Source organism: Panthera tigris, chromosome D1, assembly GCF_018350195.1.
Source record: "Panthera tigris isolate Pti1 chromosome D1, P.tigris_Pti1_mat1.1, whole genome shotgun sequence".
NCBI lineage: Eukaryota > Metazoa > Chordata > Mammalia > Carnivora > Felidae > Panthera > Panthera tigris.
The window spans coordinates 82,311,372-82,328,836 of NC_056669.1; positions in this window are offsets into that span (position 1 = coordinate 82,311,372).

Genomic DNA, 17,465 nt, shown 5'->3' on the forward strand with positions numbered 1-17,465 from the left:
GTGTCATTTATTATCAGATCTCTAGAATCTTTAAAAAGTCCTCAGAAATCTGGATTTTTATGTGTAATTCCTGATTTCAAAATGTTAAGAACAAATATTAAAAAAAATTATGCACTAACTAAAATAAATCTATGGGCTAAACATGCCCCATAGAACAGTCTCTTAACTAGGTCTTCTGGTGCAGTCTAACAAGCTTGCTGGGGAAACACTAAATTAAGAATAATCTGCTCATATTATTAGTTAGGTAAGGCTCAAGTCTATGTGTGATCTCTGTTAAGCAGCAGAAAAGTACAGTGTGGTAAAGTCTGAATACTGAATTCAAATGATTGTCATGAAGATGTATAAATGTTTGTATATGCCAGGGACATGTTTGTGAATACACAGTTGACTTTGAGCCAATTCACATGTTTAAAGAGTTATGGAGCAATTTTCACTTGCAAGCTGCTGCCATGTAACTTGTACTAATTCTTTCTTTCTCTGGCCAGTGCAGTGCAGGCATCGTTCACTGGGAAGTACTCCTAAGGAGGGGATGGTTCAGTATCCTTCAGTTCACTTTGTGCTGCACCACCAAACTAAGCAGCCTGACATGTATTAATTACAATAGAACAAATGTAAGGGTCATTCCCAGGCTCAGTTAAAGCTAGTCACATCAGCCTCTAGTATAAAGTCAGGACCGGGGTCTGGTGGAAAGTTATAGGGAAATGGCTTTTCTTGGAAAGGTGAGAGCTGGAGTTTTTGAAGAAATTAGGAAATAATCTAATTTGGGATTCTTACCTGAGGATTAAGGTATATTTCTCTTGGGGGGCAGAGCCATTACTTTTATCAAATTCTCAAATAGGTCTTGACACCTCCAGAATACTCACCATTAAATCTTTAAAGTTGGAAAATCATTAAGAAGATTATGGAAATACCCCATCCAAGCCACTTTTCCTAAAAGAGCATTTAAGGCAGGAAGGTTTACTGCCTTTAAACATAAGCTATAGTTTCTTACTGCTTTTTTTTCTTTAATCTGGAATGTACTTTCTGTACATCGTTTTCTAGCCAATTCCTCTCATTAAAAACAAAGCAAAAGTGAGAGCAAAAACTAATTTATAAAGCATTTTCCAGTTCCTTCAGAGGAAGTTTTTAATTCCTCTGTGTTCTGAGAACATTTTCTTTGGAGCTCTCTGATGACATTACTATTCTGCCTCTTATACTTTGTGTGTGTGTTTTTATGTGTGTGCATATTATATTATAATTTTTTTTAATTTTTTAAATTTAATTTATTTTTTAAATTGCCATCCAAGGTAGTTAGCATATAGTACAACAATGATTTCAGAAGTAGATTCCTTAATGCCCCTTACCCATTTAGCCCATCCCCACTCCCATAATCCCTCCAGTAACCCTCTGTTTGTTCTCCATATTTAAGAGTCTCTTATGTTTTGTCCCTCTACCTGTTTTTATAATATTTATGCTTACTTTCCCTTATGTTCATCTGTTTTGTATCTTAAAGTCCTCATATGGGTGAAGTCATATGATATTTGTCTTTCTCTGACTGACTGATTTCGCTTAGCATAATGTCCTCTAGTTCCATCCACGTAGCTGCAAATGGCAAGATGTCATTCCTTTTGATTGCTGATTAATACTCCACTATATATATATATATATATATATATATATATATATATATATACCACATCTTCTTTATCCATTCATCCATCAATGGACATTTGGGCTCTTTCCATACTTTGGCTATTGTTGATAGTGCTGCTACAAACATTAGGATGCATGTACTTCTTCGAAACAGCATACCTGTATCCTTGAATAAATACCTAGTAGTGCAATTGCTGGTTCGTAGAGTAGTTCTATTTTTAATTTTTTAAGGAACCTCCACACTGTTTTCCAGAGTGGCTGTACCAGTTTGCATTCCCAAGAGCAGTGCAAAAGTATTCCTCTTTCTTCGCGTCCTCCCCAACATCTGTCATTGTCTGAGTTCTTAATGTTAGCCATTCTGACAGGTGTGAGGTAGAATCTCATTGTGGTTTTGATTTGTATTTCCCTGTATGAATAATGTTGAGAATTTTTTCATGTGTCTGTTAGCCATCTGGGTGTCTTCTTTGGGAAAGTGTCTATTCATGTCTTTTGCCCATTTCTTCACTGGATTATTTGTTTCTTGGGTGTTGAGTTTGATAAGTTCTTTTTAGATTTTGTATACTAACCCTTTATTGGATATGTCATTTGCAAATATCTTCTTCCATTCTTTCGATTGTCTTTTAGTTTTGCTGATTGTTTCCTTCGGTGTGCAGAAGCTTTTCATTTTGATGAGGTCCCAGTAGTTGATTTTTGTTTTTGTTTCCCTTCCTCTGGAGACATGTTGAGTAAGAAGTTGCTGCGGCCAAGGTCAAAGAGGTTTTTTCCTGCTTTCTCCTTGAGGATTTTGATGGCTTCCTGTCTTATGTATAGGTCTTCAATCCATTTTGAGTTTATTTTTATGTATGATATAAGAAAGTGGTCCAGGTTCATTTTTATGCATGTCACTGTCCAGTTTTCCCAGCACCACTTGCTGAAGAGACTGTCTTGATTCCATTGGATATTCTTTCCTGCTTTGTCAAAGATTAGTTGGCCATATGTTTGTGGATCCATTTCTGGGTTCTCTATTCTGTTCCACTGGTCTGAGTGTCTGTTTCTGTGCCAGTACCATACTGTATTGATGATTAAAGCTTTGTGATACAGCTTGAAGTCTGGGATTGTGATGCCTCCTGCTTTGGTTTTCTTTTACAAGATTACTTTGGCTTTTCGGGGTCTTTTCTGATTCCATACAAATTTTAGAATTATTTTTTCTAGCTCTGTGAAGAATCTGGTGTTATTTTGATAGGGATTGCATTGAATATGTAGATTGCTTTGAGTAGTATTGACATTATAACAATATTTGTTCTTCCTATCCAGGAGCATGGAATATTTTTCCATTTTTTTGTGTGTCTTCTTCAATTTCTTTCATAAGCTTTCTATAGTTTTCAGTGTATAGATTTTTCACCTCTTTGGTTAGATTTATTCCTAGGTATTTTATGTGTTTTTGTGCAACTGTAAATGAGATTGATTCCTTGATTTCTCTTTCTGTTGCTTCATTGTTGGTGTGTAGGAATGCAACCAATTTCTGTGCATTGATTTTATATCCTGCGACTTCGATGAATTCATGGATCAGTTCTAGCAGTTTTTTGGTGGAGTCTTTTGGATTTTCCATATAGAGTATCACGTCATCTGCGAAGAGTGAAAGTTTGACCTCCTCCTGGCCGATTTGGATGCATTTTATTTCTTTGTGTTGTCTGATTGCTGAGGCTAAGACTTCCAATACTATGTTGAATAACAGTGGTGAGAGTGGACATCCCTGTCTTGTTCCTGACCTTAGGATGAAATCTCTCAGTTTTGCTCCACGGAGGATGATATTAACATTGAGTCTTTCATATATAGCTTTTATGATCTCTAGGTATGATCCTTCTATCCCTACTTTATTGAGGGTTTTTATCAAGAAAGGATGCTTTATTTTGTCGAATGCTTTCTCTGAATGTATTTAGAGGATCATGTGGTTCTTGTCCTTTCTTCTATTGATGTGATGACTCACATTGATTGTTTTGCAGATATTGAACCGCCCTGCATCCCAGGTATAAATCCCACTTGGTCATGGTGAATATTTTTTTTAATGTATTGTTGGATCTGGTTGGCTAATATCTTGTTGAGGATTTTTGCATCCATGTTCATCAGGGAAATTGGTCTATAGTTCTCCTTTTTAGTGGGGTCTTTGTCTAGTTTTGGAATCAAGGTAATGCTGGCTTCATAGCAAGAGTTTGGAAGTTTTCCTTCCATTTCGTTTTTTTGGAACAGCTTCAAGAGAATAGGTGTTAATTCTTCCTTAAATGTTTGGTAGAATTCCCCTGGAAAGCCATCTGGCCCTGGACTCGTGTTTTGGGAGATTGTTGATTACTAATTTGATTACTTTACTGATTATGGGTCTGTTCAAATTTTCTATTTCTTCCTGTTTCAGTTTTTGTAGTTTATATGTTTCTAGGCATGTGTCCATTTCTTCCAGATTGCCCATTTTATTGGCATATAATTGCTCATAATAGTCTCTTATTATTGTTTGTATTTCTCCTGTGATCTCTCCTCTTTCATTCTTGATTTTATTTATTTGGGTCCTTTTTCTTTTTGATCAAACTGCCTAGGGGTTTATCAATTTTGTTAATTCTTTCAAAGAACCAGCTTCTGATTTCATTGATCTGTTTTATTGATATTTATAGTTTAGATAGCATTGATTTCTGTTCTAATCTTTATTATTTCCTGTCTTCTGCTGGTTTTGTGTTTTATTTGCTGTTCTTTTCCAGATCTTTAAGGTATAAGGTTAGGTTGAGTATCTGAGACCTTTCTTCCTTCTTTAGGAAGGCCTGGATTGCCATATACTTTCCTCTTATGACTGCCTTTGCTGCATCCCAGAGGTTTTGGGCTGTGGTGTTATCATTTTCATTGGCTTCCACGTACTTTTTAATTTCCTCTTTAACTTCTTGGTTAGCCCATTCATTCTTTGGTAGGTTGTTCTTTAGTCTCCAAGTTTTCCTTTCCAATTTTTTCTTCTTTTTTCTCTCCAAATTTTGAATTTCATAGTGTTGTGGTCTGAAAATATGCACAGTATAATCTTGACCTTTTTATACTTTTTGAGGGCTGATTTGTGTCCCAGTATGTGATCTATTCTTGAGAACATTCCAAATGCACTGGAGAAGAATGTATGTGCACTGCTTTAGGATGAAATGTTCTGAATATATCTGTTAAGTCCATCTGGTCCAGTGTGTCATTCAAAGCCATTGTTTCCTTGTTGACTTTCTGTTTAGATCATCTGTCCATTGGTGTAAGTGGGGTGCTGGTGTCCCCTACTATTCTGGTATTATTATCAATGAGTTTCTTTATGTTTGTAATTAATTGCTTTATATATTTGGGTGCTCTCACATTTGGAGCATAAATGTTTATAATTGTTAGGTCTTCTTGGTGGATAGACCCTTCATTATGATATAATGCCCTTCTTCATGTTTAGTTACAGTCTTTATTTTAAAGTCTATGCTGTCTGATATAAGTATGGCTACTCTGGCTTTCTTTTGTCCACCATTAGCATGATAGATAGTTCTCCATCTCCTTACTTTCAATCTGAAGGTGTCTTTAGGTCTAAAGTGGTTTTCTTCTAAACAGCATATAGATGGATCTTGTTTTCTTATCCATTCTGTTACCCTATGTCTTTTGCTTGGAGCATTTAGTCCATTGACGTTTACAGTGAGTACTGAGAGATATGAATTTATTGCCAATATGTTGCTTGTAGAGTTGGAGTTTCTGGTGGTGTTCTGTCCTTTCTAGTCTTTGTTGCTTTTAGTCTTATTTTTGTTCTTTGTTTATTTCTTTCATCTTTTCTCCCCTCAGAGAGTCCCCCTTAATATTTCTTGCAGGGCTGGTTTAATGCTCACAAACTCTAATTTTTGTTTGTCTGGGAAGCTTTTATATCTCTCTTTCTATTTTAAATGAAAGCCTTGCTGGATAAATAATTCTTGGCTGCATATTTTTCCAATTCAGCACATTGAATATATCCTGCACTCCTTTCTGGCTTGCTAAGTTTCTGTGGATAGGTCTGCTGCAAACCTGATCTGTCTTCCCTTGTAGGTTAAGGACTTTTTTTTTCCCTTTGCTGCTTTCTTGATTCTTTCTTTGCCTGATTTTTCTGAATTTGACTGTGATATGCCTTGTTTATGGTTAGTTTTTGTTGAATCTAATGGGAGTCCTCTGTGCTTCCTGGAATGTGATGTCTGTGTCTTTCCCCAGGTTTAGAAAGTTTTCTGCTATGATTTGCTCACATACCCCTTCTACCCTTTTTTCTCTCCCTTCATCTTCTGTGACCCCTATGATTCTGATGTTGTTGTTTTTAATAAGTCACTGATTTCTCTAATTATTAAATCATGCTCTTTTACCTTAGTCTCCCCATTTATTTCTGCTTCATTATTCTCCATAAGTTTGTCCTCTATATCACTGATTTGCTGCACTGCCTCATCCATGCTTGCTGCTTTGCCATCCGTTCAAGATTGCAGCTCAGTTATAGCATTTTTGATTTCATCCTGACTAGCTTTTACTTCTTTTGTCTTCACAGAAAGAGATTCTAATCTATTTTAGATTCCACCTAGTATTCTTATTATAATGATTCTAAATTCTGGTTTAGATATCTTGCTTGTATCTGTGTTGATTAAGTCTATGGCTGTTGTTTCTTCCTGCTCTTTCTTTTGCGGTGAATTCCTTTGTTTTGTCATTTTGAAGGAAGAAAAGGAATCTATAAGGTAAAAAGAATTAAATTAAGAAATTAAAAACAACACACATGCAAAAAAAATCAAATAAATGATGATAGATCCTAGGTGTGTTTAGGTCTGGGTGTTGGCAGGTGCTTGATAGATTAGAGAAAAAAGGGTTGAAAAACAAAGAAAGGAAAACTTTTGAAAATTTGAAAAAATGAATACAATGAAATATAATAAAATGAAATAATGGAAGTAAACTAGAATTTGAAAAATTTACAAAAATGTAATATAGTAGAAAAAATTAAAGAAAAATATTTTTAATAATAATTGGAAATAAAAATATTTTTTCTTTTTCTGTATTCAAGAAAAAAAGGAACGAAAAAGAAAAACAAAAAGAAAATTGAATATATGGACCAGCGAACAGACTGAAATACGATTGAAGTTACATCATTTTCCCCTAGAAGTCAAACTATGAAGTAGTTTATAGTTTGTCAACTAAGCAGGCAGAGACTTGTGGTGTTCCTGAAGAGCGAAGTTTGCCCAGTTGGGCGGGGCTTAGTGTAACAGCTCTGTTCTCCACTAGATGGCTGCTTGACTCACTGGGGTGGATTGTTGTGGCGCTTGTAGGCATGTATGCTCCTAGGCGGGAGGGATGAAAATGGCTTCACCCAACTACCCAGTTTCTAGTATTGGAACCCTGTTCTTCCTGATCAGCAATCCACACCCTTCCTTTGTCTCTGGCTTCCTTCCAGTCCCCACTTTTACACTGTCCGTGACTAAGCCATCAGGTTGCCAGGCAGCACCTCCCTCCTGAGTTTTATCTCAGATGTGGCTGTGTTTCCCTATCCTCACTTCTGAGGGACTGTGGGTTTGACCCATTCTGACCCTCTGCAGAAGGGTCTCACCAACCAATGGCCGTGTCCTGGCTGCACCTGTGAACATTTGCAGGATCGTGCTGCTGCCAGTGCCCAGTGACTGCAGCTGGGTACCAGCTGGCCCCAGAAAAAGTTCACGTGATCATGTAACAGCAGCATTTCAGGGATTATGGAAAATCACAACACATATCTGGCAGCAGGCTTCACCTTAATGACCCCGTTCCAGCACCAGCAAATGTTGTTCTCAGGGGTCCACTGGGGCCTTTACCTGTGGGGTGGCCGCACAGCTTCTACCAAGTGTCCTACCAGCAGGGGAACCACCTCTCTCTGTGTGGCCTGAGGACCCTCCAACTTCACTCTGCTCCTGGCATTTTGCTTTTCCCACTAGGGCACCGCCAGGTATCAAGCTGTGGAGTTTCAGACTATGTGCTCCTCCTATTTATAGAGTCTTAGTGGAATTTAAACCCTCTCCTTTCTCCCTTTCAGTTCCTTTGGCTGCTTCCACTTTTCTACTTCTCTCCAGCCGCTTTTTGGGGGTGGGTGCTTTTCCCATACTCTCCCTCCATCTCTGTCCTCTCTCTGCAAACAAAAACAGCTCCCTGCCCTCTGCGGTTTCTCTCTCTCCCAGTTCACCTCTCTGTGCCACATACCTGCTGAGTTCTGTGGTTCAGGCTGTGCAGATTGTTGTGTTAATCCTCAAATCAGTTTTCTAGGTGTGCAGGATGGTTTAGTGTTGATCTGGCTGTATTTCATGGATGCAAGATGCAAAGTAAACTTCCATGCTGTTCTGCCATCTTGGCTGTTTCTTTATATAATTTCTTTATAGAATAGTAAGCTCCATGAGGGTAGCAATGGTGTCTTATTCATCTGGAAATCATGGGTGGTTGCTAGTACATGGTTCATGCTCAATTTATTATTTGCTAACTTGAATTGAATTTTGCTGTCTTGTTGGATCCATATATAAGTTGGTGCAGTCAGTAAAATACGTTCTTGGCTTACAAAAAGGTGACTGAGTAATGACAGTGCATTAGCTATTTGTGTGCTCTTGGGTTTCTTAAAGAGTTACTGGGAAGAAGGGTATGCTGTAACTCTAACACCTAGAACAGAATATAGTATGTAGTATCTCCACAACAAATATTGGTTCTATGAATGACTATGTGAATGTCCCTATTATTTATCCCTGTTTAGAATTTATTAATATTTATAACCATGGCTTTATTCTTTTCTAGCTATTTACCTATCCATCCACCCAAGGAATGTTTATTTTTGACCAGGTGAGAGTCTGATTGCAGAAATGGAATCCAGTATAGATTGCCATGGCAGAGCTATACTTACACTTCGTGTTTACTGATATTTCCATGTCTCTGTGGGGTTACCTTATCCCTTGATCACTTCATTTTATAACCATCAACAAATAGGCTCACTCTCACCTCTTGCAAATCCTTCTGGCTTTAAGTCTGAATAATCATCAAATTGTTGTTGGTCTTGGAAAATGCTGGCCTGAGAATAGGCTACCAAGACTTCTTTATTCTGCAGTCAGTTGGAATCCAGCAATTCCTCCTAGTTGAGGAGAAGTTCAAACAGAAAGATAAGGGGCGCCATTAAGTGATAAGAGCAAAGCACCTGTTTTTGGTCTGGCCAATCATATGTGTTGGTATTAGATCAAGAAGGACGTGGTGCAGTGATGTTAACCTACATTCACATCTTATAAATGTTGTAGAGGGATCATTTCCATGTTACTAAGTCATGCTATTGTACTGGCTAAGTTTCCTGGGTCCTCTTTTTACAACCAGCTAGTATATACCTTTTCATTGCTGATAACATTAAAATGATTCTCTTGCATTTGTTTTGCAATTTCTACTGTTTCTTGATATTGATAGCATCATAGAGTTAAAATCAGGGCATGTCTGTTGCTTGTTAGTACCATAACTTTGCCATATGTTCTAAGGTTTGTGAAATGGAGAATAAATACCTGGGAAGTTGAGATTTTCAGACTCTTGACTCAGCATAAACATAAAGGTTTTCTACTTTTACAAGAACTGTGAATAGCCTAACTGATTTAAGTGTATCATTTGTGATCTCCAGAAGCCTGCACAGTACCTAATACAGTGTCAATGTGTAATTGATGTATGATGAATGAAATCTTTCCAACTTTTCAATAACTGGCCAGTCTTGGAACCAGTTTAAGACTAATCTGTCTTCCTCTTCTACGCTGAGTCAATCTTTTATAATTTTAAAAAACATATTAAAAAGACTCTTTTATAATTTTTAAAAACATATTAAAAAGATTCGGAGAGAAAGAAAAATATCATATAATTTTACTCATATATGGAATTTAAGAAACATAAAAGATGAACATAGGTGAAGGGAAGGAAAAATAAGTTGAAAACAGAGGGAGACAAACCATAAGAGACTCTTAAATACAGAGAAAAAAAACCTGATGGTTGCTGGAGGGGAGGTGGGTTGGGGGATGGGCCAAATAGATGATGGACATTAAGGAGGGCACTTGTTGGGATGAGCCCTGGGTGTTATATGTAAGTGATGAATCACTGGGTTTTACTCCTGAAACCAGTACTACACAGTATGTTAGCTAACTTGAATTTTAATAAATTTAAAAAGATAAAAGACTCTGAAAGGTCTTTTGGATAGTTTCTTTATGCCCTTAAATCCCAGGGATAGAATGATGAAAGAACCCTAGGTAGGAAATCAGGAGATCCTGTTTCTGCTTCAGCGTGAGCCAATAACTTAGTATGCTAACTTGTGTGAATTGTTTTACCTCTCTGGGCTTCTGTTTCTTTATTTGTAAAATCAGGGGCTCAGATTAGATTTCCTAAGAGCTCTTCCATATTTCGCATTCTGTGAATCTATTGCTGAGACACCCCCAACCTTATGTCTAAGCATGCTGAGTGAGAGCATATTATGGGGAGCTCATTGCATTTCAGGTGTTTTCCTCCATATTGAATTAAATCCCTCATTTATCTTTGCCTCTGCCTCATACCTCCCACAACTTTATTTTAGGATGTAAACTTTGCTGCCAGGTTTTTTCTTTCTTCCTTTCTTTCTTCTTTTTTTTTTTTTCTATTCTTCTTGACCTAAAGTAGTAAAAGAGTTACTATGACAACAGAGTAATTTTCTTAGATGGCCACATTCAATTTGCTTAAGTAGATATTAGGAGTGCAACATGTTTCATTAGCTCCAAGGCCCTTGGGATGTAACACTGAAGTTCTGGGAAGACCAGAGCTTCAGGTTAAGCCCATTGAAACCTGGGTCTATTGACTGTGTAGAGATGACATTTTCTTTATAGGGCCTGTGTCTTAGTTTCTTAGACCTGGTAAGTACCAAAAGTAATTACTAAAGGAAATTGTAAGAAGATCTGCTACTTTAGCTAACAAAAAAAGAAATGGAAGAAAAACTTTAAGCACAGTGCTGGATAGCATAAATCAGAAAGTAAATAGCCAAGATATTAAAAAATATATTTTGTATCTGTTTGTTTATTTTCCTTTTCTATGAAAGAGGAAAACAGACCTTTATCTAAATTAAAGGTTAGATTCCCAAAGGTAATATATTAAGCAGATGGAAATTATATGCAACTAACATCCAACAGTAAGGAAATAGAATAAATTTGGTCATTTGAGTAAAATAATAAATCTAATTAATAATCATTAGGGTAATACAAGTAAATATTAATGTTTATTATAGTAGTAATAAACAGTTTATTCAGCAGTGAATATTTTTTAAATGTTTTCAATATGCCAGACATTGTGTTCATGACAACAACATGGAATGTGTATTATGATTATTATTCCGGTTTTATAGATAAGAGAAATAGAGGCTTGGAGAGGTCATAGGCCAGCTGAGTAGCAAATTTAGGGTGATCTCATGGTCACCTCTGTACTTAACCATATACAGTACTTGAATACTCTGAATATATCTTGCAACTGCCCAGACCATTGAGGATGATGAAGTGAAAAAGAAAAGGTGTAAGGTACCTTCTCCAAGGACTGTGTTAAGTGTGTGTATGTTTGGCTACTAACTTGGAAATGACAAGTTAGACAGGAAGATATCATTGCTGTGTAACAACCCCATGATGATTTTATGGGACATACTGGAGAATTTCTGGAGGGAGGATAGCCATGTGCCATAGATTTATGTTTTTTCACAACTAAGGAGAACCATGCAGGCCATGAATTGTTAAGATTTTAAGATCATGAGGAAATAGAACAGGTGTACATGTGTACCTCACATCCACACATAAACACTTTCTATTCAATACACAGATTATACTTAGACACTGAGATGATTACAGGGACCCAGAATGTATTTTTTCCAGATTCAAAGTGTGGATTCTGTACTTATAGAAAACATTACATGTAAGAAAGCAGAGCAGAGCCCATTGTTCAAATGGGAGCTTTCCTAACATGGTAGGCTAAGCTGGGATAATAACATCTTATAACTTTGGCTTATCTTTGTATCAGGCTGGGAGACATCATGGTGGGGCATGAGAACATGGAACTGAATCAGGTGGAGCTGTGGCTGCATCCTGGTTGTACCCCTTATTAGCTGCAATATCTTAGGAGAATGGTTTTATTCAAATATTCTCAATTCCCTCAGCAATGAAAAAGGATGATTTCTTACTCACAAGGCAGCAAAAGCGAGGTCTGGTGAGTATGTCGGTAGGGTCTGGTAGCATGGAATCTACATAAATGAAGACCTGAAGCATATTTTCGGAGAGACTCTAGGAAAGGGGCCAGACATACTGAACTTGACTTAGTATTCTGGACATTGTGATTGCCTTGGAAGGTCTGCTCCACCCCTCTCCTGTTACATGGTTATTATGCAAATTGATTTTGCCCTGATTAGCAAAATTCAATCAGTATTCTTTCATCCCCTTTGGCATAGCAATTTTGTCAGGGACCAGCAATAACTGCAGGTCTAAGCCAATGAACACATGCCATTTACCTGACCAGGTTAGTCAAGTCAGAACATGGAATTATTTTATCTATGATTAGAGAAAGGATAGGATCCCTCTCTTATTTTGGAAGGTACAATATACAGCTACAGCTTTAAGGTCTGGGGCTGCGCAACAACAGAAGATGTTTGGATGTAGTTATCAAATATAGGAAGGCGGAGATAAGTGAATTCTAAGGAAATAGAGCCAGAGCCCTGATCAAACTATTCCTAAACCCCATGCTACTGTTTGCACTTAAATGAGACAATAAATTCCTTTTGTTGTTTAAATCTGGTTGATTTGTATTTTGAATTTGTTATTACTTTCCACTAAAAGCATGCTAAAATATACACACTTACAGTTTTAATTGTCAGAAGGCAGAAATGATTATGAATTTAAAGTGAGCCTGTGTCTTGAACTTGTTCCTGGCAAATGTGTCAACCACTCCATTCCTCTTCCCCCACCATGTCTCCATCCTTCCTAACCACCCCCACCCCCAAACTTTGGACACATCTTTGATGTGTAGGCTGAGATAGCTTTGTAATTAGAAGTTAAACAAGAATTTTACTATTCTCTGGGGCACATTTAGTTCAAATTGTATTGCTTTAGGGCCCTCTAATGGACATTAACACAAAAGAGGGCACCAGGCCTTTTACTTTTTAGAGCTTTGGCCGTAGAAGACAGCAATGCATTTGTGTGTGGCACATTTCCTTAGCCAAGTTATCTATGGCATCTTGCTACTAAGTTTAAAGAAATAATATGTATGCACAGAGTTAAGTGTAGCCAGTATTGAAGCAGGCTTATAGAGTAAAATACATCATGTTTTACTTCTGTTTTATTTGGCCATCTGCTAAAGTATGAGATAGAGGACAGGAGGGTAGGAAGAAAAGCATGAAAATGAATAAATGATTCTAGGAGCCAGGGTGGATCAGGAAACTGTTGAGTAAAACAAAATCTTGTGGCTCTGCCTTAAGCTCATTTTGGTGGCTCTTTAATTTTACATATTTAACTCTCAATTCCTTTATTTTGTACTAGAGTCATATTAGTGAAGGCCCTCCTAACTTATTTAATAAATAACTTCTAAAATTTCAATAGACTAACCAAAATAGAAGTTAGCTATTATATTCCTGTAATGAGAAAAGACTGTTGATCCTGGTCTGTGCTGCTGATTTTTTCCATGTTGGATTTAGGGATTCAGGCTTTTTCTGTCTCATGTTCTGGTATTGTCTAAGTCAGGGGTTGGCAAATTATGTTCTGTGGACTCTTCACTTGTTTTTGTAAATAAAGTTTCATTGGAACACAGCTTCAAATGCTTATGTGTTGCTCATGGCTGCTTTTGTGCTATGAAGGCAGAGTGGAGTAGTTCTAACAGAGATAATATGGCAACAAAACATAAAATATTTACTATCTATCCCTTTTCAGGGAAGTTTTCCAGCCTTTCCTTTAAGGCCCATTTGTCCTCTGCGTTGAACCAGCAGGAATAAAAGAGCATGGAGAACTTACAAACACTTTTTGAAGCCTTGAATCAGAGAAGACATTCATTTCTACTATTTACATTTCATTGGTAAAAACTGGTCACATGGACACAATAGATGTAAACAGTTCTGGGAAATGTAGTCTCTGGCTAAGAAGCCTCTTCCCAGCAATGACTTGACATTATGAAGGGTGGAGCACACATTTTGGCAAACAATTATCTGTCTCTGCTACAAAATATCTAATCATAGCCTTGAAAGGGACCATTGAAGTTATACTTAAGTAATTAATTCCTATTCATCAAGTGTATCCTATGTTTCAGGCAAGATTTTGGGTTCTTAAAAAGGAGAAATGAATAAGACTCAGTCAAATAAGTGAAACCACCGTATATATATCTCTTTCACTCTCGTTACAGGAAATTCAAATTTAAGACAGTCATCTAAATAATCATGGTGGGAATAATGGACTGATAGGGGAGGGGGATATGGGTACTGTCTGGTCCTGGGTCAGTGCATCCTAGATGTCAGCTGTTGGAAAATGAAGTTGTTTACATTCAAGAATCTGAGCAGATACTCAGAAATGGAACTCAGAGGGCACTGGGCATGTAGAGCTAGGCTACACAAACCATGCCAAAAGCTTACCAAGGAACTGTGCTGGCAACTGGTGAAGATAGAAGATGTCAACAATAATGTTACTTCAACTGGTATGTTAAGGAGATAAGACAGGCTTGCCTATAATGTCTTTATACTTTAAGTTCAGTGTTTTCCCTTCTATTCCATACTACTCTTCCTTTGTTTGATTACATTCAATTAAGTGTCTATAATTTGCTTGGCAGTGAGGACACTAAGTAAGACATCATCTTTGCCCTTGAGGAACACATGATTTAGTAGAGGAGATAAACAAAAATAAGTTGTTTCAATAAATTTGGTAATTCTCTTGAGGATGCCATGCCCAGGTGCCTAATCCCACATTAGGGAATAGTTTGGGGTGTTAAGAATAACTTTGTAGATGTGATGATACCTGACAGGTAGGATTAGGGAAAGGCAAAAGATTGAGTAGAGGGAGAGGGCCATCCATGGATATAGAATATCATGGAAAAACCCATAGAGGCCTAAAATAGCGTAGTCATTTGGAGGAAATTAGAGTTCCTGAAACTGTTGTAACATAAATTTCAAGAGGCAAAATATTAGGACTTGGATCTTGGATGATAGCAAGGGTCAGCTTGCAGAGGCCCATGTAGACTATGTTGAAGACCAAGGATTCTATTGTTCTGGTGATGGGGAGACATTGAAGCTTTTTATCTCTATATTGCCATTTTTTAAATATTACTGAATATTAAATATTCTGAATTCAAAATAGAGACTGCTGCCTTGTTATGAAAAGTATAGTGTAAGGAAATACATGAAAGATGCTGCATATCCCACTAAACAAATAAGCCAAGATCAAAATCCCAGAATCCCTTATAAGCCCCTGATCAATAACAGCATCCTTAGTTTGGCATTGGCCCAGCCAAGAAGTGGGGGAAACTCTTAGCTCCAAAAGTATTTTGTTTTCCTTGAGATTATGAAAGTTGGGATTATATTTTGAGAATCCTTCTAGCTTCTGCTTTAATATTATATAATCCTAATTTTTACCTTCACACATAGTTTTCCCCATTGTTCTGGGCCTTGTTTTACTTACAAATAATTAAAAGGCAACATTTTCTTTGTGGGAGTGGGTGGGAGTATGCCCTGGCATTCTGGATGAGTCATTTCTTATCTGTTTACCTTTAAAAATAATTTTGCTTTCGGTCCAGTCTTGCTGGATGATGAAAGGCACTTTGAGCTTTTAGAGGACAAGGGACTCCTTTCCCTTTTTAGCAACTTCTCTTGTTTATATCAATGCCTTATTCCTATATTTCACTCCCTCTTGCCACTCTTTCCATTCTCAGCTGTCATTGCCATTTGTTTTAGCAATAAATAAGGAATGAAAGGCAAAACAAAACAGCCCGCCACGGTTGCTGACAATGATAAGTCTGTGGGGAACTTTTTCAGAAGCCTCAGAGAAGAGACTCCAGTGGTTTCTCAGCCCACAGGTTTCAGCTGCACTGGGAACAATGGCTCTTCTGCCTACCTCCAAAGGACAAGATGAGACATGGGCCTTGTTTTTTCTTTCTCTTCCAAGCTTCAAACTTGAACAAACAATCTTTACTTAACCCATATGGAAAACTTGCAAACACAAACACATTCCTCCTCTCCTATTAGTGCCGGGATGAAAAGCAAACTTCAAATTAGTTAATGTTCATGTAGTTAAGTGGTTCCCTATTGACTGGGAATACATAGGTGGGGGAGTGGACTTGGAGAGGGGCTTTTGCTGTCGGGCCAACAGCAGAATGAAAGCCAAAGTCACTCAAATTGCAAGAGAAAGCTTAGGGGGAAAAACAGCACAAAGAAATCTTGTAGGTGGTACAGAGCTTCTCCCATATTGTATGTTGGAGTTCCCACTTCACATGGCATATCTGGGTGGCACTGTGAAAAATGGAGGCAGACGTTTGGGGAGAGACCATCCTGTTCCTTGTCATGGTCCATGAATATTTATGGAACAGCCCTTTATAGGGGTGCTTGGCGCCACCACAGTTTTATTGTTCGGCAGATTGAAAATGAATTCCAAGCTCACCCTTGGTCCTCTGAAAAGAATGTCTGGGCTTCTAGCAATGAGGTGGCCACATAATTCCTGTTGGAAGACATGGCCCTCTTGTTCCACAGCAGGAATGTCTATGCATACAATTTGAGAAGCAAACCAATTAGGAACTGAACAGTCCTTACAGCGGAATCTTGGGAAGTGTCAGCTGGTTTGCGGAAGTTTAGCAATTTCATTCTCATACCTGTAGTAAAGTAAGTATTTGAGGAAAATTCAGGATGACACTATCCTGGTGAATAAGAAAGGCCTCCCCCCACCTCCAAAAAAAAAAAAAAAAAAAAGGAAGGAGGAGAGGAGAAGAAGGAGGAAAAGGAGAAGGAAGGAGAAGAAGAAAAAGAAGAAGGAGAATCAAATATTTTTAACAAGTTGAAAATTGGTTTACAGGTCATAAAATTGGAAGAGCCTTTAATTTAGTGCAATATCCAGCAGTCAAGAGAATTTGATTTAATCCCAGAAGGGCTCTTTCTCTAACGAATAACCACATTCACCCTAAAATATCACTGTTATATCATAGATATCATAGGGGTTTTAACTACGGGCCCATAGAGTGTCCATGGATGGACATTGGGGAGGTACATAACTGGGTATTTAAACTTGCTACAATTCTAGGCAAATTTCATGTGTGTGTGTTTGTGTATATGTGTGTTCACGTGTGTAAATGTGTGTGTTTGCACTTTTCTCCAAGAGAAGATTTATTGCTTTCATCAGATTTCAAAGGGTTTGTCAGACTTACATATTAACAACCAATGTTAGAGTGTTGAAGTAGGAAAAGACTTCAGATGTATCTAGCCTGGTGCTTTTCAATGTGCTTTGCTGTGCTCAAATTTTTGTGTTCATGAGATTCACCTAAGATGCTTGTTGAACGATTCCTGAACCCCACCTCTATTTATACAGGCTAATTTAATTGATCATGGGGTTGGGGCCCAGAGTTCAGCCTTATTTTGTTTTTCTATTCAAAATTAATTGGATGATTTTTATTTGTTTGTTTTTAATTTATTTTTAAATTTCAGTATAGTTGATGCACAATGTTACATTGGTGTCGGGTGAACAACATAGTGATTTTACAAGTTTATACACTAGGCTGTGCTCACCACAAGGGTAGCTAGCACCTGTCATCATACAACACTATTACAATACCATTGTAGAGTTCTGATTTTTTAAAAAAAAATGTAATAACAGTATAGTGAACATACAGTGTTA